The sequence below is a fragment of the Panthera uncia genome, assembly GCF_023721935.1.
Source record: "Panthera uncia isolate 11264 chromosome C1 unlocalized genomic scaffold, Puncia_PCG_1.0 HiC_scaffold_3, whole genome shotgun sequence".
NCBI classification, from domain to species: Eukaryota; Metazoa; Chordata; class Mammalia; order Carnivora; family Felidae; genus Panthera; species Panthera uncia.
In genome coordinates, this window is record NW_026057584.1 from 27,008,120 (window position 1) to 27,033,455 (window position 25,336).

A 25,336-nucleotide genomic window follows, 5' to 3' on the forward strand; every position below is an offset into this window, starting at 1 on the left:
CTCTGCCCCTCCCCCGTTCATGCTATGTCTCTCTCTGTCCCAAAAATAAATTAAAAAACGTTGAAAAAAAAACATTAAAAAAAAATAATAAAATAAAAAAAAATAATAAATAAAGTCACTGAAAAATACATTTAAGGTTAATTAATATTTCTGATGGAGTTTAATAGGAACACAATAGCAAATAATATATTTAATATCATTAATGCTATAAGTTTACTGTGGAGTCCTCTTCAAATATGAATATGAGATCTTCTTTATCATGTGTCACTGGAGTTATTAGCATGTGACATTCTGTGATTGTTATTGTTTCTTTAAATGACAATTTAATTATGCAATTACTCAGCTCCAGAAAGGAAAGACAGCCTCACCGATAGATGTAAAAGCAAATGACTCACAGACATGATCTCAACTATCAAATGTCATAATTATTTATTACATTCAAAACGATATCATCAAAACAAAGGGAGGGATTTGTACAGATTTTTCCAAAGCTTCTCTATATGCCCAACTTAATAGAAATCGATGCTAATTAACTGGTTTCTGATTAAATTGGATCCACAAAGTGAATCTCCTGTAACTTTAACACCAATGTCCTCATTTCTTTTTCACATGTTAATATCCAGAAACACAACCTGCTCCTTTACTCTGCCTGAAAACAAAACATGTGTAGTCATCCCTGGCAACTCTGCATTTCTTATGTATTTTTTACCCGTGGACATATATTTAGAAATAGCCTTCAAGTTATTTTCTGAAAGAGCCAGAAATCAAAATGACTAAACAACTTATCGATAATGGCTCTCTGTGGTCGTGTCAAGTAAATGGGTGATTTTATTTATTTATTTTTATTTATTTATTTATTTATTTGACAGAGAGAGAGAGAGAGAGCATAAGCAGGGGAGAGGGGCAGAAGGGGAGAGAGAGAGAGAGAGAGAGAGAGAGAGAGAGAGAGAGACTCTCAAGCAGGCTTCATGCTCAGCATGGAGCCTGATGCGGGGCTCTATCTCTGGGATCATGACCTGAGCTGAAATCAAGAGTCAGATGTTCAACCTACAGAGCCACCCAGGCACCCTGTAAATGAGTTATTTCTTAAAGAAAAAACCTTGATATATGATTTTAAGTGAGGGAGACCATTCTGCAAATTTGAAAAATTTCTTTTCTACGGGGTCCTCTCAGCATAATGTGAATACAGATCACTGACAAACTGAGCGTCGATCTGCACATCCATCTATCCTTTGGTTAACACTAGCTGTTTCTTAGAATTAGCATATAGGTGCAATTATAATGTAAAAATGTCTATGTACAGTTATAATAAATTTATTTCATAATGTCTAATTGTACTTTTTTAAACTAAAGCTTGCCTCACACTTTTTTGCACTATGTTTTAATGGAATTTGATTGGTGTTTGAGGAAGATTCATGTTAAATGTCTTTTTCTGATGCCAATTATTGTCAGATAATGAAGCTATCTTGTACATGTTCAATGCAAAAGATCTCATTTTGAATAAATCTATTTTCATAGATTTGCTGTCTAAAAGCCATACAAAACTTCTTAAGATATGGACTTGAGTCTAACCAAAATATTTTAGTGGAGACTACTGATGAATAGAGCCAGAAGAATCTGAATTTTTAAAATTGTTTCTTACAATAGTCCAGCAGCTTCTATCTAAATATTTTCCTTTCAGGGCTATTTACTCACTTCTGCATTCTCTCTCTCAATCACTTTCTCTCAGTATATTTCTGCCACACTAACTAAAATAAAGTGGGAAATTCTGGACTATGTTTAAAATCTCTGTCTCTCTGATTATGCATAATATATCATAACTATATACTCTTGTTCAGCCCTTGAAGTTTTTAGGATTTCTGTGGGGAGGCTGTTAGACGTGGGAGTTTATTTCAGTCTGCAGGGCATTGTTTTGGGATTTGCCGACACTAACACTTTGTATTTCCTGTCCCCTTATGCAACATGCCTGACAAATTATAATTATCAGTGTTTTCTTTTACAGAAGGATAATTATTTGTTATTTTTACTTAAGCAATAAAAAAAACTGAACAGTGTTCTCCCCACAAACAAGACTCAAATGCACAGGGTTATTGGCCTGCCAGTCTACATAATATGGAAAAATCCCAATTGCTCTCCATAAAACAGACTGCCATTTTCAGTTACTCCAGCAAAAATGCCAATGATAATTTTATAGAAATCCTTCATAAAAATCTTCCAAGAGAAAGCAAGAGAGTCACATTAAGAAGATCTCCTTTATGTTTTAGTTCTAATTATATTTTAACTACTGATATTCATACCAGACAACAAATGTATCACTAAAATGATGTTGGTAAGATCCTTAAGACCAGGAGCAAAATCCTTTTTGCTACAATTTATGATTATGCAGAAAGGGCATTGAACTCCCTGTGTGACAGTCATTTTAGTTAACGCAAAGGCCAAACTACCAAATTAGCTCATCTGGATTAGGGCAGATTAAGATAGGGATTTGTACAGCATTCTTGTTTCAAGGGCACTGGTCGCAGACTTAATGAATACCTTGGTATCTACCGGGAATGCTAAATTGAAGCTATGATTAAACAAATGTAATCATTCTAAGAGTAAAAGTCTGTTCGTCTTTCTTGGTCCCTACCCTAATCTACGGCTTTCTTTTTGGTACCTCTCCTTAATGCTGGAGAGACCCAGTGAATCTCAGAGGTAGATTAATGCAAACTAGTGAATGCACACACTATGCAAAAACGAAATCCTCCAACAGACCACGGGACCTGCCACCACTCAGCAAGGCAGAACCCTTAGCTCACTGGAATGCGTAACATGTTCCCCCAAGGCAATTGCACATTCCTCTGTCCAGCAAAAGCAGGACATCTGTGGCTTTACCTTGGCATTATATAAACTTTTCCAAATCTGATTTTGCCACCTGAGCACACACATCCTGTAGATTGTTGGATCAACTTTGAAGCCAGTAACAGTGCTTGTGCTTGTCCCACTGATGAAAAGATCAGAACAGTACTGAAAAGAAGGGTCCTCCTATATAGCATGACATTTATTCAGAAAATTGAGATTCTGTCATAAATGGGCAAAACAATAGCTATCGTGTTATTTAGCCAAAAATGGAGGACACAAAGAAATGAGCAAAGGTTAAACATGGATGACAGAGTGTGAGTGACCCCTCTCCCCACTTAGCTATTAACATTGAGCAAAAGGAACTTCCCACCATCAAGCAGAAAAGCTTTGAAAACTTACCCTTAAATGTTTTCTCTGTGTCTACATATCAAAGGTCAACAGAACATCATTAGGGAAGGTATTGTTCATGTACTAGTAGGTTAAGCCCCACTTTCAAGTTTCTACATCAAATGAGACAATAACTATGAAGGCACACTGGAGATGATAAAGCTCTCTCTATTGATTATTTATTAGTATTATGGTCTTCCTAGGCATCAGTCATGGGCAACATCCTAGGTAGAAAAAAAATAATAATACCCATGCCATGTTATAGTTTCCACATTGTACTTTGACCTTAAATAGAGTAAAGGGTTTCTTTTTCCCAGACATTTCTTGGCCTCAGGTCTATTTGGACAGCCAATCCTATTCAACCAACTATCATGCCCACGCTGGAAGCCAGTTTGACTCCTACCTGGAGTTGAATCAAGAGTGGCTATGCGCAGCCCGTGATCCTCTTTCTTAAGGATATTTTATCTTTCTTTGATATTTAAGGTTAAACAGTTTCTGTTGTAAATGGGCTCAGTTCAAGCCCTTGATTTTTGAACTTAAGATGTCTCTGCCTGAGTCATTAGCCTCCCTCCTAGGGCTGTCAGAGAGTGTGGTCGCCAGAGTATCTCTTGCCAGTCTGATTCCTATTTCCAGAAAACAAGGCAAGTCATGAAGCCATTTTAAAATCTGGTAGAGAATTTCCAACGTGTAATATTGATTTTCAGAAAAGTGGCACCAAGTCCCGTAGGAAGCACTTCACGTTTACAAAGATCCTGTTGGAGAATTAGTCCAGTTTTGGTGTGCTCAAAATCCACACTAAGGTTTTTACAAGAACCTGAGTCTTCTTTGTCTCTTTCAGTTATCAGGAGAGCTGCTTCCTATTCAATGAGCTGATTAAAAGAGATTCCCAGGGCAAATGTGCACTTTTATTGGGAGCGGGTATTAATCATCAATATGAGTAAAGATAGAGTTTCTGTATTCATCTTCCTATTTACACTAACTCTTCAAAGTGCTGGGATTCTGATCCAGTGAGCTAACTGAAAGCTCAATCCTGACAGCAAAGGGGATGCCATGATGGCTCTGCGTCTGGCTAAAGAAGAGCATGCAGAGAGCTCAGCCACACTTAGTTCATCACTGAACGGATAACTGACTGCCTCTCTGTATCCTTTGCTAATTCTACCTAAATGTATTTGAGGGAAAAAAATATTCCTAATAGCTTTTACATTTGCTTTAAAAGTCAATTACATTTTTAACCCCAACGGTAAGTGAAATCTACCAACTTTTTTCTTTTTAACTGAGACTGTATTTGTTTCATGTTAAGGGAAAACAGAAGGCAAATAAATAGTTGAGCCTTGTTTGAGCTGAACTGAAGGTAAGGCACATTGGTCAATTTCCTTTTTTAACCAGATAAAATTCAAAAGATGAACAACTAGCTTAGAAAAACAACCACCACATTATATGCCTTTGAGTCAGATGTTGTATACATTCGTTTGGGAGATTTGTCACACCACATGTCTGTGAAGAAAGGAATTTATGAAGCTGAACCCTAAAGTTTAGGAGAATTAATGCACGTCACACAAGTAAACAACCTCCTTTCCCAAATGTTGTCAAGTAGTCAGTTTTACAATTTACTTTCAGTTTTGTAGATACAATGTGTACATCTTTATAGATTAAGATTTATTTTATAAAATATTAGTACTCCTTCAAAGAAGACTAAGATGCTGAATACCGTTTATTCTTTCTTATCTGTAGGTCCTCTATAGCAGAAAACTACATTGCCAGCCAAATGTAGTTTGACCTTCCTAGAATTGATTTGTAGTAGATGCAAGAATCATTATTGATGAAACCAGAATCAATCAGTGGTCTTCTCATTTACACACTTGGTAAGTCATTAGTGACACAAGGGGAGCAAACATTAAAGAAATAAAAACTCCCAGGAGCATTACCTTAATAGCATATTGACTTCCAAGCTCATTGCATTTCAGACATAATTCATGAGTTTTCTTTATAAATAAGGAACAGCTATTCACCTTTTTTAAAGCAATGTTTTAAATAGCAAAGATTATTAAATACCTTATGAAAATAAGTATTTTTCCCTCTAGATACAAAAAAATTCATTTTCCATAAAAGTAAAACATGGCTAAAGTTAAGCCTAAAGGAAAATTATTTTTTTCATGTAAGATGTAGAAATGAATGACACACCTCGTCATGAAAATGCTCTGAAAATTAAACCCTACATTATGACTAAAGAGAAAAACAAGGATAAACTGAAAAAAAAAATTAATTGACTACCTATAACTTGTGCTTGTCACTAAATATAAATAAAAATAATTGAATACCAACTACTATGATTCACCACTGCTAAGTGCCCAATTGCAATAGAAATGTTAAGTAGAGCCTGTTTTACAATCTAATTTTTATTTGTAGATACAAAATGTAAGTCTTTAAAAATGAAGATTTATTAAGTACTTCACAATCTTGCTAAGCACTTCATAATCCATGTGATATTTGTTTATCACAATTTCGAAGGACTATTGACACTTACAGGTAAGAAACCTCTCCCTACAGAGTAACTGGCCAGAGCACACAGAGAAACCCAAAGCTACACTGATCTCTGCTATTAGCCTGTCAACAATATGCTTGCTCAGTCATAAAAACATGAGCAACGAATCTGTGCACGTAAAGAAAGTATAACCTTAGCCTACAGGAAAGGTTGTACGGTCACAATCCTGGCTCAACTGATTTGTTGAGTCCTGCAGAGAAGGAACAGCAGGGCATGTGAAATCAGATAGCTGAAAAGCACTAACACCTGGGGAGGGGAGCCTGCAAATTCCAGGCAGCTGCCTCCAAGATCATGGCCAGTGTCCTGGCTCCACGAGCCCTACAAGGAGGTATACCACTCTTTATTCTGCAACAGGGACTGACAGCTCCTGCAAAAGATAACATCTGTGAAGCAAGAGGCAGAGTGTGCAAAATAATTTCTCAATAGTGTACCTTTCTTGAAGTCAAGCAATAATGGAGGCTTGTGACGTTGGGGATCGGTAGGGATTGTGATGTCAGTTAAGGGGAAAATGTTTATCTGGAACATGTTCTGGTGGTGGACAATCCTGAAAGCCAGCTGTAGAGAAGACAGAGCCTAGAGAGCTGAGAGCAGCTGGTTGGTCTGGAGGCTGAAAATAATGAGGAAAGGCTTAGAAAAATCTGCATTGCAGATAAACCTCATGGGAGACAGCTGAACTCTTAACATCTCCCCAAGCCAGCTTCTCTCCAGAGAGCAGAGTGGCCTCAGGTGTTGTAATTTGGAATGTATATAATTTCCAGGCCTTTCTGGAGACCTTGGGTGATTTAACATAATTTTATCTTTTCCCTTGCTGCTTTTCACCTGTTTGTTGGTTGGTTGGTTGGCTGGTTGGTTTATGTAGTAGAGTAGGCAGAAGGGAGAAGCGGGCCACAATAAACAAAACTGTGAAGTACCCTCAACACTTCTTTTACAGGTCTTATCTTTTATTTAATGTTGGGCCTTGTCTTTATCAAGCTTCTACCCTTCAGCTTTAAAACAACATAAAGGAAGAAACAAGCATCTACCTTGTCTGTTAAGAGGAGGGTGGAGAAATAAAAACTTAGTCATAATAATCACTAACAATTACAGGGCTTCCACTATGTGAATTACCTTCGTTAACTCCTGCAATATCGTAATAAGGTTGTTTTTGTCACTCCTGTTTTATACATCTGAGGTTTGATAAATTCCCAATTTCTCATAGCTGATGAGGGGCACAACCTGGATTTGAAGCCAAGGGTATCTAATTTCAAAGTCTGTACTTATTTCACTACATTATAACCCAGCATTTGTTAAATGCCTTTAATTTGCCAGACATTCTGCTTGCAAGGCAGTTAATAGCTATAGCCTCTAGAAATTCCTGTTCTGTTGGGATGAAGGCACTGTTAAAGGGCTTTTTACATTGAGGCTGTTAATGTTTTTTAAAAAAACTTTTCTAAAAGACTTCATTTTTCTAGAATGTATTTCCCCCAAAATTTAGAATTCTGTAAACAAATACCTGTAATTAAAGTCTAGCATATGATCACAAGAAAAGTAAATATTGGTAGAAAGGGGGAGGATGATGACATGGACCACAGAGGACTTTTCTTTTAAGTTTATTTATTTAGAGAGAGCAAGAGCACTGAGGGGGCAGGGCAGAGAGAGAGAAAGAGAGAGAAAGAATCCCAAGTAGGCTCTGAGCTGTCAGCATGGAGCCCGACGTGGGGCTCGAGCCCACAAACCACGAGATCATGACCTGAGCCAAAATCAAGAGTCATACACTTAACTGACTGAGCCACTCAAGCGCTCTGAGCACAGAGTAGTTTTAAGGCAGTGACAGTATGATAGTATAATCATAGATATATGTCATTATACTTTTGTCAAACACCAAGAATGAAACCTAAGGTAAGCTATGGACTCTGGGTGAATTATGATCTGCCAATGTTCATCGTCGGTGGACAATGTATCATTCTGGTGAGGGATGTTGATAACAGGGGTGGATGGCCATGTGTGGGGGAAGTGGGTTTATGGGAAACCTCTGTACTTTCAATTTTATTGTAAATTTAAAACGTTTCTAAAATATAAAGTCATAGCAAAGGGGTGGAAATAAAGTAAATATCTAATTAGAAGGAGAGAGCACATAAATGGTTTTAATGATCCAGAAGATGGATGGGATTTTGATAAGTGGAATTTTGGATGAGATATTAGGTATACTTTTCAAGGAAAGTGAAGAGAATAAAGGATCATTCTGTCAGTCAGCATTGTTGTTTGAACACCTACTCTGTATCAGTCCTCTCAGCAGATTCTGGGATTCTGGTTAGGAATGAGACATACAGTCATGGAGGTTCCAGTCTTGTGGGGAGGACATACATTCAACGGATGAATACAAGCGAAAGAAAAGCAGAGTGCCATGGAGAATGTAATGAGCAGACCTGTTAGGCCAGAGGATGCAAGAAGGCTTACCTGGGAAATCCCAGACCTAACCAGTGAACAGGACTTATCTAAGTAGAGGGGTAGACGAAGTGAGAGTAAAGCAGGAGAGGAGGAGCCATAGAAAGAGTGTTCCAGGCAAAGAGAATAGAAATATATGCAATAGCCCCAACGAAATAAACCCAGGATGCTCCTGAAGAGTCAGACAGAAGCCAGATCATGGACAGGCTTGTAGCACAGTTTATAGATTCCTGACTTTATGATGAATACTTATGGCTTTAAACACAGGAATATCATGATTAGATTGCATTTTTAAAGGACGGCACCAATTACTATATGTATAATGGCTTATTGGAGGAAGAGTTGATGCAGGCAGCTATCGCCGTTGTCAAGATCAGGGGTAATGGGAAACTAATGTAGTCCTTGGGGATATGGATGAAATGGATAGATTTGGAAAATGTTTATGAAGTAGAATTGGCAGGACTTGGTAACAGATTGGACCAGTATGTTTTAGGTGACATTTTTTTTTTTTTTAAGCAAGCTCTACATCTAAAGTGGGGCTTGAGCTTATGAACCCAAAATCAAGAGAGGCATGCCTTACAAGTCAGCTAGGCATCCCTTTAACGAACAATTTTAATATAAATGTTTTTATATAAATAACAACGGCACTTGATAAAATGACATTTCAGAGCCTTTGAAAGTAACTTTAAGTTGTAAAATTTTCATACAAATGATGGTAAGTCATGGAGGAAGTCCAAATAACAGTGGCTTAAACAGAATAAAAATTCGTTACAAAGTTATCTCATATTCAAAATGTTTACAGAAATTCTAGGCATCACCTCTGAATTCCTACCATAAGAATGGAAGAAAGAGTGATGAAGACCACACTCCTTCCTTTTAATGTAAGTTTCACACACAATTGGAATTCATATCCTATTGGCTGGAACTGAGTCATATGGTTACACCTGTTGTCAGGGAGGCTGGAATTCTGGATCTTATTCTGACTGTCCATGTGACCACGAACCCTCCAAATAGCAGGGGTCCTATTATTACTGAGGAAGGAAGAGATAATCAATATTGGGGGCAAAAGTAATCTGTACCACATTAACTACGGGCTAAGGCCTTAGAGATGGAGTAGGAACAAATAACACTTACAAATGGTACCCACCCTTTACAACAACAGAAAATTAAAACACATCAGAATGAACTCATTTTGAATTAGTATTCCACATTTTGTCTACGTCGCTACATACATTTTTTTAACCTCAATTATAATCTAGATAGACTGGGTAAGTTAAACAGAGCTTCCCCATCAATAAATATGGCTTTATACTGCTACAAAACAGCCTCAGCTATGCCAATATTTGAGCATAGTTGTTTATGGTTTCATTTCCTTTACTTTTAATAGTGGTCATAAAAAGTCAAACAAATGCATTTTATTCACATTCCTTTGGATGAGGCCTTGAATTTAAATTATGTCACTGGATCCATTAACATTTAACTATGGCTGGTCACTTATCCTCTACAGACATTCAGCTTCAGAATGTAATAACTACATGCAGAAAATGAGAATAAATAGCTGTCAGATAGTGAATCATATACGCATCACTCAGCGTACATTCACATTGATTTATTTTGTTTTGTCTGTTTGATGTGTTCTCATTTTGTTTCTAAGAATAAAAGCTATCAATAAGATGCTGGATTTAATAATTTAAGGAAAAAACTCCTTTCATCAATTTTCCACAAATGGTTCTCAGTAGGTTGAAGTCAAAGGCTGCTGGGACTCTTAACTTTCTTTCTACATTTAATTTTCTGTTAACATTTCCGCAACTTTTATGAGTAAGCCACTTTACTGTTATTCTCATTTTCTTCATTTTCCTTTTACTGGTGCTTCATGTCTCAACTTGACTGACAAAGCAGAAACCCTCAATTAACTGAACCCATATTAAGTCAGTAATATTTTTGTGGCAGCTAATTAACAGCACTAAATTATACTCATTATTATCATAAATATTCACATTCTTAATTTTGCCAATCAAAAGGGATCACACAACATTAAGTCATATGTTCTTTGCCAAACCAAAAACTCAAATTTGTTTTAAATGACCTATAGTATATCAACCACATTCTTGGTCTGCTTTTATCTTTGCTTTTCCCTCAGGTGTAAAATATATCAATAAACAACTGCTTATTTAATTATTTCTATTGATGCATAACTTCTGGTTCTTCTGCACTGCATAGTTCTAGTGTCAAACTGGCATCGCCTTGCAATTCCTATTGCATAGGGAAAGGGTTTTCTTGTAACAATGGCCATTCAAGTTTGCATTATTTGTTACTCAGGACCTATGACAAAATCTTTTATGTAAAGACAGCTTATATTTGTATTCTACATTATAGTTTTCAACATGCATTCATATGTTCCATTTCAACCCAGAAAATAAGATGTTATCTTTATTTTACAGAAAGAAAAAGGCCCAAGAAAGGGAAATATTTTTTTCCAACTGGCTAGTAAACAGCAAAGATAGAACACTGGAATAATAAGTGCAAAAGAGTACAAACTTAGACTGGTGCTATGAAAGTACATGGTAAAGAAGATTAAACATGATTGGTAATGGAGGAGTTATCACACCCTTCTCCTTTCTCTAGTTGTTATTAAAATAATAAAAAGGTTGAAAATAATGTAGCCCTAGCAAAACCGTTCTGAAGATACCCTAGAATGAAGACAAAGAAAGAAAGAGAAAAATTGCTGCCAGGAGCCCCTGCGTTAACAGAAGAACCTGGAGAAACCCCAAGCTTAGAGTCTTCAAATACAGGGTCCTAGGAAGCTGTGAGACTAAAATCATGGCTGTTCATTAAGAAACGTATTCAGAACAATAGGGACCCTTTCTATTTATTCTTCTTCCCCTTGCTATTACATTTTTAGCTGATAGGAGAAGCTTTTGCCCCAAATGGTGAAAGCAAGAACTAGCCTTTAATAAAAGCAAGTGATCAGTTTTAGAACCAGGTCTAATACAGATAAATCTATGCAGAACTGGAACAATTGTAGGGATTGTAACCTGCTAATGTGCTGGTTACATTTCTGTGCTTCTCCTGGGATACCTGCTTCCTGACAAACTCTGCCCATTTACCCAGCATTTGCAATCAGCTTTCATGGTGAGCGGACATACATATCTGCACAACTGCAGAGGAAACTTACAGCAGCTACCTATCATCTTCAGCCTAGTTCTTCATACATAAAAACAAACAAACAAAAGTCCTCCAAATCAAGACCTTTGAGAATCACCAGCAGCATGAACAAGAAAAGTATTTTTAGAAATGACTCCTGAGGAAATAGAGATGATTCAGGAAACAAAAGAACTTACAATTGTCTTTCTCAGAGAGATTTGAAAGAATATTGCACATTTTAAAAATGAACTTCCTTCCAAAAATGAATTTTAGAAAAGTATCAAATAGAGGATAAGAAAAAAGTTTCTGGAAATTAATATGTGATTTCCCAAATAAGTAGTTCATGAATTAATTAAAAATAGAATTGGCAGGGCTAAAAGGCAAATAATAATTCAGCTGATAAGAAAAAAAAGTCTTGAATATAGAAAAAGGGATTTTAAAAATATGTAAAGAAAAAAGGCAATTAAGACAGAGTAAGTCCAACATTTGTCAATAGGAATCTCCTAAATATAGGACAGAGGCAGCGATAGCAAAAAAAAAGGAAGCCAGAGGAAAGTTTCTCTGAGTTAAAAAGATCTAATTTAAATAGGTCATTTCCAAAAGACCTCTGGCAGCATGGGCAAATTGTCTCTGGTTAAGAATCATTGGTACAGAGTAAAACACTTGGCTATGAGAACAGACAGACCTGGGTTTCCTTCGAGCTCCACTAACCATTAGCAATTTATCTTTGGTGAATATACTTCATTAAACCTCTTCTGTGAATTGGGGATTTAAAAATCCTATCTGCAGGGTTCTTCTTTTTCTTCTTCCTCCTCTTCTCTTCCTCCCTCTTCCCCTTTTCGTCTTCTGAACTGTACATACTTAGCACATAATATAGATCAAATAAATAAGGACTATTAATATTTTGATTATCATTGTAGTAATGATGATGAGGAAGAGGAAGAGAAAAATGTGTGGAGTGCAGGGTATGTGCCAAGGGTAGTGAGGGATAAGGAGAGGTCAATGTAGGCTTTGGATGCTTTGGTGAGGGGCGTGGGTTATGCTTCCGATCAGCCCTCTCCAATGAAAGTTATCTCATTAGGGAAGTGTACTATAGAAGATAATGTTCTATAAAAATAATGTGGCTATGGAGCACTTGAAATGTGGTTAGTATGACTAAGGAAGTGAAATTTTAATTATTTTCATTTTAATTAATTTAGATTTAAATAGTTGCAAGTAGCTAGCTGCTACCATACTTATTGGCTAGCACAACTCAAGAAAACAAACAAGAGCCAAAGAAAAGTTTGTGTTAACAGTTTGTTTAGGCGATTAATGGGGTGATGGTGTTCGGGGCAGGAAGACAAGATAAAAGCATTTCAGCAACCCTGGCAGCTATGAGAACCAGGATGAAGATGGTGGAAAGGAGAATCTGGGGGAGAGCTAGGTCTCCACAATGACAATGTCCTCAGTGGACCCATACCTGTTGCTGTCTGCCTCAACACACCTAACCGCATCCCTAGCCCTACTCAATGACCTCTGAGGCTATAATTTTCTTTATATATGCTACCCTCCTCTTTCTACATCTGAGATCAGAATTGGGATCCGCAGCTTCCAGCTTCTTCTTTCTAAGCTCTCATAATTGTCCTAAAAATAGGCAAATCAAAATGCCTGCTTTTACAAATCTTTCTCCATAGATCTGATTTTCTGAGGCTTTAATCATTTTCTTTGTGATCCGGGATTCTTGCTGAGTTACTTACCACTTGCTTAAAATTCTGTGAAACTTGAAACTAAACAATGGATTCTTATTAATCCATCCCTCTGGCAAATGCTTTTTAAATCATTAAGATTACATTTTCTATGATATATTTAGTCTGATCTCTTTTTCATACTGAAAAGTATAAAGCCATTTCAGTAATAACTGCTATTTTTACTAGTATTTACTGAGCTCCATGCCATATTAATCCAGTACTCTAAAGGGCAGGAGTCTTTTGGGAAAGCAGAGCAATAATGCAGGCCAGGGCTACCTTGGAAATGCGTTCTTTATTTTAGCAGTCAAGTCAGTGCATTATTAAAATATTCCATATTTGGGATGATACACTCATTTATCTGCTTTGGCTACATCTTAGTAGAAAGTAAAAGCTTTAGAGTTAGAGCAAGGTTATGGGCCAAAGATCTACTGTTTTCTAGTGGAGGGACTTGGGTAGGTCATTTGCACTCTCCAAACTTCAGATATCCTATCTGTAAAAAATATAACAAGATCTGCCATTCCCATTCCAGCAACTGTTGTGAGCTTTGGGAGGTCACATGCTTTCAAGCACTTAAAAAGTGGTACAGAAATAAGTTCTTTCTCAAAGTCTAAATGCTACTTCCTCACTGGTTGTATTATTTCAATAATTTTATAAACCAAAGTCTATGTCTTGGACCTTTTTGTGAGCATATCATAAGAAACAACTAAAAATGTGTGTACACATTAAACTATATATTACATTTATTATTGCCCTTTGACCTATTGGACTATCCACCCGTCTTATAGAGGTAAAGTCTGACCAGTTATGTGACTTACTCAGGACTATGAGTTCATATATCATTTTAAAATCTTTTCATTGTTACATGTCATATTTCCTCAACTACCAACATCTTAAAAGTCAATCATTTTAGGGATTTCTGTCCCCACTATTTAAAGCAGGCTAGTTATTCTTTTTTAAGATTCTAGAATATCACGAATTTACCTGCAACTATGCTCAAAGTCATGCTAATTAGCTGCTCTTAGGCACTGAGAGAATCCTTAATGCATACATGTATCTTATTCTGTATATATAACCATGAAATCTTACCATGAGAAAATCCTACAGTAAGCAAGAAAATACTTTTAAGGAAAAGAAAGTAGCAACATTATTCACACTGGAAATAAAACATAAGATCTTCCTGAAAAGAAACATCATCTCTTAAGTTCCTATTCATTGTAAAGAAATGTATTTTGGTTGTAAGTGTTAAATAGAGTAGCTTTAACAATTACCAGATGTGGACCAATATACATCTGGTGCTTTAAATAGTCATAATCCAAAGTCATTAACACCAGAAGAGAATCTGAAGAAAGGTTAATTCAAACCATCTGTGGCAGACCCAAATGGAATCCACAAAAAAAGAGGATTGATTCAATTTTTTTTTTGAGAGAGAGAAAAGGAGAATTTGTCAGGAAGACCAGAGATTATCCTGTGCTACTCTGAGACTCTTAACTGTTGAATAAATTGCAAAAAGGCAGAGGCATGGTATTCAAATTCTGGGTATTTTACCAATTCCAGTTTGTCTGTGCAAAGACCAGTGATGTCCACTATAGGAAGACTAGTTACACACACACACACACACGCACGCACGCACACATGCACGCACATACACTCATGCCCAACACTCATTTTCATAGCTTCATCTTGACTTATGCATCAAGGACGTTTCTGAGCAGACAACATAATGAATGCAAAAATGCCCATGACATGGCTTTGCTCCTTAGATACCTCTCCTAAGTGTTTTCCTTGAAGAGATATTATCAATTTAAGTTGACTTCTCTTCATATGAAAACTAGCATTTCACTGGAATTTTTAATTCAAAGTTTCTAATGGCACTGCTCACATCTACTTGCTTGTTTAAGTAAACACCAAATGTCAAAATTACAGTGACAAAGACCACAGATCTGGTCACAGTATGGCCTAGAGACGGGAGCAACCATTTAAACGAAGGATAAGTGCTAATAAGTGTGAGGACATCACAAATGTTTAATATGCACTTAAGGTGTTTCTATGTGATTTCTTGTTTTCTTAGATATTTTATTGCTGCAAAGGGTAGTGTGGAAGGAACCAAACAGGCAAATGTTTACAAGCTCCTGAAGCTATAGAGGAGGACTAAGAGACTCATGGTGGAGGCAGAAAAATAACATCCCTCAAGAGTCTGTCAAGGCTTCTTGTGAACACTTAGCCTCTTTGAACACTCTAATCATCTGCAAAAAAACACATCCTTTCTCCAGAGGAATGCAGGTTGCTGCCACCAACCAAAACATTCCACCAAAGATAAATGATTCTGTTGCAAAAATTCATTCCTTAAATCAGAGACTATTCTCAATACCCTGTAGTTCCCTGTGGCTTTAAGTAGCGTCCCCCAAGGTTTGTATTGGGATGTGGCTGGCAAGAAGATGAGATGTGGACATCCAGGAGCTTTGCCACTAAACACAGAGGGGTATGAGGTATGTCAAGTGCTAGGGGACCAGAGAATTTATCAGGCTGGTGCTGTGGTGAACATCCCGGCAGAGAGGAGGTGAGAAGTTCAAAGAAATCATGAAGCAGGGAAACAGAACTGGAGTTAAGAAACTGGCACAGTGTTATATGGAAACACATCCTTGAACCTGAGCCATAAGAATTCATTATATGGCACAAGAAACACTGAGCATAGGGCAGAAAGATTGAAATGCCAGTAGCTCATTGTGGTTTGTTTAATGGATCTTTCATAAAACAACTGGCTGGAATTGAAAGAGTCAGAAACCAAGAGAGACAATTCTCTCTTACCATCAAAGAGGTGGGGAAGTATGCAGTGCTGCCACACTAAAAGAAGGGCTCACATTTGACTTGTTCATAACAACTGCTCCAGTTATTTCTAACTTTTCTTGCCTGGACATTCACTTCCTAACCTCTTGCCAATCAACGCACGGTACACAGTCCAGCAGCATCAACATTACCCAGGAGCTTGTTAAAACGTAAGCTCTCAGGTCCCTCCTCAGACCTAATGATTCCAAATCTGCATTTTAATGGGATTCATCTCTGCTTTAAAGTTTGAGGAGCTGATCTCCCTGGGTCTACTCTTACCACCTTATCATCCATTCTCTGCATAACTAACTGCATGAATAATCTTTTAATTTTACTTGTACATCCACTGATTATTTCCCCCCTCTAGAAATCAAGTTCCATTAGGGCAGGAAAAGGGCATGGTACTGGTGTTCAACAAATATTCAATGAATGATTAAAAGTGGATTTTCCTCTAGTCTGAGGTGAATTCTAGGGGATATGTAGGGCCCCCAATGTCTTTTCTTTACCACTAGAAAAGTCCCACTCTCTTTTCTCTTGCTTTTATTAGGGAAGATGAATTTTGTTTACCAAGCCTAAATCCTTGTCTGTGCTTTTTATCTCCTTTATCTCAGGACCTTTTCTATAACTTTGTCCTTCTTCTGCTTACACATACACCCTCCCTCTCTCTATGTGCCCTCTCTTTGGCTTAGAACTTCTCAGGTTACTAAGAGTAAAGTCACACTGCAGTCACTGTCCTCCTTGCCTTATATATTTTCTCTTCTCTTGCCTTTGAGTTCTGGACCTCTTGAACATGTTTTCTTATTACTTTCATGTCCTTATGTACTCATTCACTCCTCAAGAACAATTTGACTGGTCTGGAGTCATACCCAGATTCACAACTAGTCCTGACACTTGTGCAACTGTCACAGTCTCTGCTCCTCCATTTACGTGGACAGAACAGAATCTAAAGTCACTGTGATGATTAAAGTGCCTGTCACAGAGGCTGGCAAATGGCAGGCGCTAATGTCATCCTAGATTCCCGTTGTTGGAACAAAAGTGAGGCTAATTTTGAGCCATCAAATAATATTTGGCCAGAAGTTTCACAACACAAAATACATTGATGCTTTTGTTATAGAAACATCCCTTGGAAATAATTTGAAATACCATGTGAGAGTAAAATACAATTCCATTGCAGCATCAGGATGGTAGTGAAAGGTTGGGAAACACAGGGGAATAAACACATCCAATGTCTTCATGATAGAATATTACAAAGGTGGCAAAATATTGTAAGAGATGCTTAAGTACTCTGAGCAAAAAAAAAAAAAAAAAAAAAAAAGGCAGAATTCAAGTTGTATTGTTCTGATCCCAGTTACATAAATTTAAACACAATAGATGAAAGGAAGAAAGTTAAACAGAATATTAACCACAGGCTCTGGATAGTGTAATTATGGATGGCTATTACTTCCTTCCTTTACACTCTTCCAAATTTTACAAGTTTTATAAAACGTGGGTTTATTGTTTTTATAACAGAAAGCATTACTGAAATAAATAATATATGCAACAGACTTTTACCTGTTGTCATTCTTCAACATTTTGGCATAATTTGAGTGTTAGCCTTGTTTTCTATTACTTCACCTGTCCTTTTTTTTTTTTTTTTTTTTTTTTTAAATATTTCTTCCTTTAACTTTGTCAATTCCTGTTAGTCTACCACCTAAATGTTGGTGCTATCAAGAATGTTCTCTCGGGGCGCCTGGGTGGCGCAGTCGGTTGAGCGTCCGACTTCAGCCAGGTCACGATCTCGCGGACCGTGAGTTCGAGCCCCGCGTCGGGCTCTGGGCTGATGGCTCGGAGCCTGGAGCCTGTTTCCGATTCTGTGTCTCCCTCTCTCTGTGCCCCTCCCCCGTTCATGCTCTGTCTCTCTCTGTCCCAAAAATAAATAAAAAACGTTGAAAAAAAATTTAAAAAAAAAAAAAAAAAAAAAAAAGAATGTTCTCTCGGGTCCTCTTCTCTCCTCTCCTGATAATGTCACCCATGTCCTGTCTCCCCACTTTCTGTTCTCAGTGTTGGCCTTACGTGATCTGCAAACTACCAGATCAGACTACCTGCATATCCAGCCCGTCGTGGCCTAACCCTGCTCCTTCTCTTTTTATCCCCTCTCTCATTCAGTCAATATTTATTGCCTGTACACTACATACTACACAGTCTGCTAGAGACTAGGATGCAACAGAAATGAAAGAGAGCCTCTTGTTTCAAGCAGCTTTTCATGACTTTTTTCCCTTCCTTTTTCCAGTTACCAAATTCCAACATTAGAGGCAGCACTGGGTCCTTCTGCTTTTCATTCTTCTTACTAATCAAGCAGTTGCTATATTCTGCTTATGAGTTTGAGCTCAGAAACATCTTTCATTTTCATGACCTCTTTTTTATGCCCACTGTGTTGACAGTCGCCCTCTTTGAGCCTTTATTATTTCCTGGATTACCGTATTACAGCTTCCAAAGTGATGCCTCCTTCAACATACTTTCACTCACAACTCCATCTCACACAGAGCTATAAAATAAGTCACCTGAAACACAGTTTAGGTCATAGTGGTCTGCTATTCAAAATACACCCAACAGCTTCTCATCAAATACTGAACGGTTTCCTCAAGTTGGCATTTAGGGTCCCCTTTACAATGTATTGGGTTGACCTGAATGGATTTTTATTTTGTAGTTCAAAAGGGGGTAGAATCGTAGCCATTTCAGATGGCACAACTGAACACTATTTCCATCCACACCTCCTAAGAATCCCCTTCCTCTACCCTACACTCCAGAATATAAATGAGATCAGTCTATACTCCCCACTTGTTCACTTTCTTTGGTTTCTGTGCTAAGTGTTGTTTGTTCTTCCTGGAGCTCCTCCATGCATTCTCTCTCCCTGGAATACTTCTTTTGCTACCACTGAGCCTTGAGGCTACTTCTTTGTTTTATTCTGCTGCACCCCACTGGGCTTCAAAAGTGTTCTATTCTATATATGCTTTTCAAGTAGAGCATCTTAATACGCGTTTGTAATTGTTAGTGTCCTCAGCTATTTTTCTGGCTAAGTTGTATTTAAGGTTGAAGGTAGTGTCTGCACACTGCATACTGTTGCCAGGTTGTTTGTTTGTTTGTTTGTTTATTTATTTGGTCATTTGAAACTTCTGCCATATTTCAATTAAAAAAAGCTTTACAAAGTATTGCATCAAGTTATGCTATTTAACACTTGGATATCTGGCTCATTTAGTTATGTAGACTATAATTCAGTAATACGTCTTCATCGTAATGACACAGGAATCCTTTATGGATTAATTTATTTTAAGACTTCCTAATTTCTCTCTGACATTCCTCCTTAAAGAATAAAGTTCTTCAGTTTAAATAAAAATATATATATATATATTAAAAATATAAAATATATCAGAATTTGATTATGTTACATATTTGAAGATCTATTTAGTCCCACCTTATGCATATGAAAACAAGAATCTACAGGCATACTGTTTGAACCTTATTTCAGTATATGTCATGTGCATAAATAAAATATTAAAGCAAATGGCTATGAGCCAAAAAATCTACTAGGAAAAAAAGGTAGTATATTGTGGTTACTATGAAGGACTTTGGGCCAGACTTGTATTGGTTGCCCAGCTGGAATCTCTGTTCATCCATCCATAAAATGGAGACCATACCCACCTCCCAGGATTGTGGAGAGAGTTAAAACAAGATAACCTACATTAGAGGCTAAGGGTAATTATCTAGCACATAGTTAATAACAAAAAACCATAGCTTTATTAATAAAAATAAATGACAAGAAAAAATAGCATTCTCTAAAACTATCATGCCTCTAGAAGTTTCTCTATACATTAGGAAATGATGTCATACTAGTCCATGATGAGCAACAAAGCGTTTAAGAAGACTATGACATCATTTCTAGGATAACAGAGGGAAAGAAAGAGACAGAAAGAGAAGACCTCCTCCCCACTGCTGCAGCAAAATCTTGGCCGAAGACATGAAGAGCAATAAACAACGTCAAGCTTGGGAGTAGTATTTAGGAAGCATCCTTAAAGCAAAACTCATGCTGCAGTTTGGCACCCTTCCCTTGCTGATGAAAGTGAAAAGGGACATTTTAAAAATTCTTTCCATTTTAACCTAAAACTGGAAAAATTCTTTTCTATATAACTTGGAGAAATTTCCACACATGGTTCGCCTGATTTTCTACCTGATATTAATTATCTAATTAATTATTTTTATTAATTAGAGACAATATAATGAATATTTTGGGTAGATGAAAAAAAAAGAAGTACCAAATGTCTGTTTTACAGTGTGTAATCTCATGAAAAACAAGAACAGAAAAGTAACAGAGGAAAAATGCTGATGAAACATTTACTCATCAAATAAGTAAATATTTGTTGAACTCCTACTACGCTCCAGGCACTATTTTATGTGCTGTAGATATCAGTGAAAAAAATCAGTGAAATAATTAACCAATGTCAAGACAAGCTTGATTAGCAAAACCGTGATACAGATCCCTGACTCTCTTCGAGTCCAAAAGTCAAATTTAATTCTGATCTGACGCCATAACAGTCTATTTCAATAAACCCTAGTTGATGACACAAAGTCTGTCAACACACCCCTAGGTATATTTTAAAATGGTCCTAGAAAATGTAGGTACTAAGAGGCTTTAGGTGAGGTAATATGCCACTTTTCCAACACCCAGTTAAATCACAACAGAGCAGATTCGTTCTTTTTAACAATATATTGAATACATTTTTTAGTGGTTAAATAGCAACATCATCCTTTTCCAACTCATGTAAATACCCCAATGTTCAAAATTAATATAATGAGTTGCTAAATGATCCTGCAGATTAGGAAACAGATTCTCACATAAAATATATACTATATGGATTTTGTGAGATGGGAAAATACCAAATAGATTTTTTTTGCACCGAAAATGAAATGTATTCACTACTCTGAGTGAAACCTAAAACGAAAGAATAGTCCCAAGGGTTTTACAATATCCAGGAGGAATAGTTTAGTCCTGTCTGGGGATTCCATACCTGACTCCACTAATTTCTAAGGAAAAAAATGCAATATATTTCCTGTATCTCTGAGACTCGTCTATTAGATTTTTGTTCAATATCTGAAATAATGCAGTTTCCTTTTTTTAGAACACACTGATTTATTGTAATGAATTCATTCTCTTGTGCAAAAATATTATGTGATATCGCCTACACTCTGGAAGGGTGGTTACAGTGGCATCTGCCCCTTCCTTCTCTCCCACAATAACTACCCACATTACCAAGGCTCTTAGTAAGTGCTTGTGGAATGAATAAATTAAGGGCCTCATAATACACACTGCAGAGAAAATTAAACGAGGACAATGCATTCATCTCCTTCAACTGGTACAAATATTCACACTCACAGATGTACACTCACATACTTCTGGCATTTCAGGATCTGTCGTTGAACATTAGCTATTTCCCAAGTACATTAAAAAAAAAAAAACTTCACTGCATAAAAGATTTCAGACCGATAATCTTGAGAGGAAATACTATGTGAATGCCAAAGAAAGATTTAAGAGATGTTATTGATCTTCTCAGCAAGGCAGAAAATGTCTTCCATTTTTGGAAGGCAAATTTCAAATATAGCTTTTCTTGACATGAGTGTATGTTGAAGTCAGAGGTAATCTTAAGGAATTAAACAAAGGTAATACCTGTAATTGCCATCTCCAATCAATACACATCGTGATGCTGAATTTGAAAATTAATATTTTTCATGTAAGGCATAAGGCCCAGGATCAATGGATTCAACTTGATTTCATGGCAAGATGAAGGATTACTTTCTTATGCCAATAAAGCATATGTAAAATCAGTTCTTTTAATAACCGACAACCTCAGCCTTTAAACATGGTGCTGAAGACTGAAGCATCAGTGAAGAAGTTACAATATTTTATTCGCAAAACCTAACAATACTGAGTCATTCCTAAGCTCTTGTCTCTAGCGCTCATTCTACCTGGGAATTTACCAGCGTTTCATTTACCAGTTTAAAAATATCACTTATTAGCAGGATTCCCTCAGATAAAAATCATTACTTTAGTATAGTTCTGTTAAATTCAAATGACTGAATTTTCATTAAGATAGAGAATTTTGGACATTTTTTTTTTAGCTGCTATCATAATAAAAATCCAAAAATAAGCCAGACATATTGATATTTGTTAACAACTTGCAACACAGGCAAAAGATATAATTCTTTAAACGTCTTATAATCAAAAAAGCCTTGGATAATGGCATTCTCTGCCTGGGGAATCATACATGCTACAGACAATGATCAACGTAGGCTTAAGGATAAAAGATCAACCATAGACAGATTAATTTAAATAAAAACATTCCAAATCTTTCCCGATTTTCCCTCATTTAAACACCCAAACAAAACATGTGGTACCTTTTAATTTTCTGAATGAGTAGTTCCCAATCAATGTTTCTTCGGTTAGAGACAACAAGCTGAAGAATCTACTGAAACAAAACACAAGAAAAAAAATACATATACAGATTTGTTAACTAAATATTGAAAATTGTAACTCACCAGTAAGCAAATGTATTCTTTATAATCCAGATAATAAATCTATGTCTTGAGATCTGTAGTACAAAAAATGCAGTACTTGAATTTTTAGGAAGCTCAGTAATGAATTTTAAAGCATTTTACTTTGAGATCCCATCAAGCAGATCCTTTGAAAAATGGATTAAAAATAGAACAAAATAAAATTAAAAAAAAAACCCAAAAAACCAAAAAACCCAAACCATTACCAGTGAATATGCAGCGATACCACCCAAGTCTAGCCTTTGAGGTTTGCTGCAGAATCCTTCTCCCGGAGCATTATCTCTACGGGCTGGCTCTAGCTCTCTAGCTCCAGACAGACGCAGTCTGCAAGCCACCAGCTCCTGTCTGTGTGTGTCGGGGAAAGGGAAGCTGCAAATTAGAAAAAGTCCCCGCAGTGGCGAAAAGGAAAATAAGGCGAGTGGGAGAGGGAGAGAGAGCTCACTAGCCTCAGAATTTTCGAGAATGATGACAAGCCACCCAGCTCCGCCATCATTCACTGACAATAAGATGCAGCTCTGGCTTATGATTTAGCGGTTTACCATAGGGGCTTCTGGTATCAAATGCCTGACAGGCATTTTAATTGCCTCCATCCAAGTGTGTCCCCAGGAGTCGAGTCTATAAGCCTATGAATGTCATCGTCTGGTCTCCTTTGTGTTAATGCCAGACACACACACACACACACACACACACACACACACACACACACACACTGCTTAAATAGAGAGGCAGTTTCCCGGCATATAGGATTACAAATAAATCTGGCTACACAAACTGGACATGACTAAATGGTAGTTTATGGGAATTTTTATCATCTGCATTAATGACATCAGAGGTTGTTTGATGTTTTGTCATTGGCTGTTAATTGCAATATTTTAAAAACTCAGTATCACATATTGCTTACTTATATTCCAAAATAAATAACTGTGCCCAATAGAAAAATGCATATATGTATTTGTATTTTCAGAGGGGAAATTCAATCCCCTTTTAACTGTGATAATTACATACTTGGCAATTTTTCCTTACGAGAGAGAATACTGCAAAAAAACAAAGAGGACTGGAAAACCAGGGTTGATGTGTGATTTCTGTGGGCAATCTATTTTATTCCGTTTACATACAGAAGCAAAAGGAAGTGGCAAGGAGCTTGAGAACTGGGACTTTACTGTCCCCAAGGGCCAAGGCAGGGAACTGAATCTCTGGCATAATCAGTATCCCCTTTATGTTAGCAACTGAAATGAACAGTTGACTATCCCTGTTTTACGGTGCCCTTTATGTAGGGAGGTTGCATGTGGAATAATTCCCTGAATTTATTGCCTGGACAAAAGAGCTGGGGAAAATGTTAATAAATAAATTAATTTTTATAGCACTGTTAGCTTCCTGCATCAGTGAATAGAACAAAATTCGATGTATACCAAAAGGGCTGGCTCTGAAGGAGGTTGCCAGGAGGGAGCATCACCATGGTTACCGGAAACAGAAAGTACTGAGAAAAATAAGGTGATGATAGAGAAAAGAGGAGACTCCAGTGGAGGAAATTTAGAGACCAAGGGATATGCTTCATTCTTTGCCTTCTGGAAAGAACTGTCTCTATCAGTTTTACATTCTATTTTGAACACATTAAGATGAATTTACATCCTCCATTAGCCACCTTTCTTCCCCACTTTTCGATCACTAGCTAATTTTGCTTTCATAAATATTCAAATTACGGTTCTTTTGTACAACATGGTTCCTACTTCTCCTTGCTTCTGTCCATATTCTGGATTCACAGACACCACTCAACCTAGTCCACACCCTTTGTCTCATAGGTGAGGAAGCAGAAGCCCAGGGAATCTGACCAAGGTCACAAAGCAGGCTGGAGATCCAGCAGAAATACCATCCCAGTTTCCTATCTCAGGTGCCCTGCTTTAATTCTTTCAGCAAGTGATTTTCATGCCCTGCTCTGTCCCGTTCTGTTTGCAAGCAAAAGCGATTCCAGAAACATCCTTTGTCTTTGATTTTGTAAGCTTTCCTTTACTTGCTAAAGCAGTGATCTTCCTCTTTAAAATATGTTCCAATAATTCTGAGACGAGTCTTGCTTAATAGCTGTGCTGTACTGTATTGGGGGTCTGAAGAATCTGGGGTAATTATGTCACTGCTTTTCTTTCATTTCCAGCCCGACAACCAGATGAATCCAGCATGATTACCCTTTTGTGAACCTATCTTGTTGAGCCTGAACTTAATCATCATATACTAGGCACTCTATCATCCCCGGCAGGCATTGTTCTTTCTGCAAGCATGAAATCGGGCAAACTCAGCTGTTTTCCCAAGGTTCCCCTACTTTGTGTAGTTTCATGAAGTTACCCAAAATAATGAAACTGGAAAACTGGGAGCCCAAGTTAAAAAAAAAAAAAAAAAAAAAATTAAGAGATCTTTCACTCAAAAACCACCACTGGGGGGCGCAATATTTGTTAAAATCTTTCTGAGTCAGCAAAAATTGTGATTAGGATTTTGACCTTGCTGTTTTACTGTGTTTATTTCCTTCATAAAATGTTCTTTCAATATTCAGTTCTTATAACTCATTGCTTTTAGGTTAACTCATCCATAGGTAGGATCAGTTTGATTTTTCTGATGTCTGAAATACAGTTGCTGTCATTACTATTGTCCTCTGCCCCCAGTATGTCAACCACAAAATAAAGAAATAACATTAAAAAATATGATTACCCTAGTAAAATTATGAGAGAGTTCAGATTTCAGTTAACCTTACATAGTGGTTAGACATCTTCTCCTCCAAAAAGTGTTTCTTAAATATGATCTTTCTGTTAATTGTCTATTTTTCTCTAGTGATTTGGACACTGAAGTTATTTTTTTAAAGAAATGTCTTAATATATTAATT

General features: G+C 37.0%; 1 protein-coding gene across 11 annotated transcripts in view; it reads right to left on the minus strand.

The window, feature by feature from the left end:
• MAP2 (microtubule associated protein 2) overlaps window positions 1–25,336 on the minus strand; it is a 280,060-nt gene that overhangs the window by 115,308 nt on the left and 139,416 nt on the right. For 10 of the 11 annotated variants that reach the window (XM_049615018.1, XM_049615017.1, XM_049615016.1 and 7 more), the window contains exon 3: window positions 22,315–22,382. The gene's annotated coding sequence lies outside the window, so the exon portion shown is untranslated. Of the gene's footprint in view, window positions 1–22,314; window positions 22,386–25,336 lie in introns of all 11 variants that reach the window. The other variant, XM_049615009.1, reaches the window with a different exon arrangement.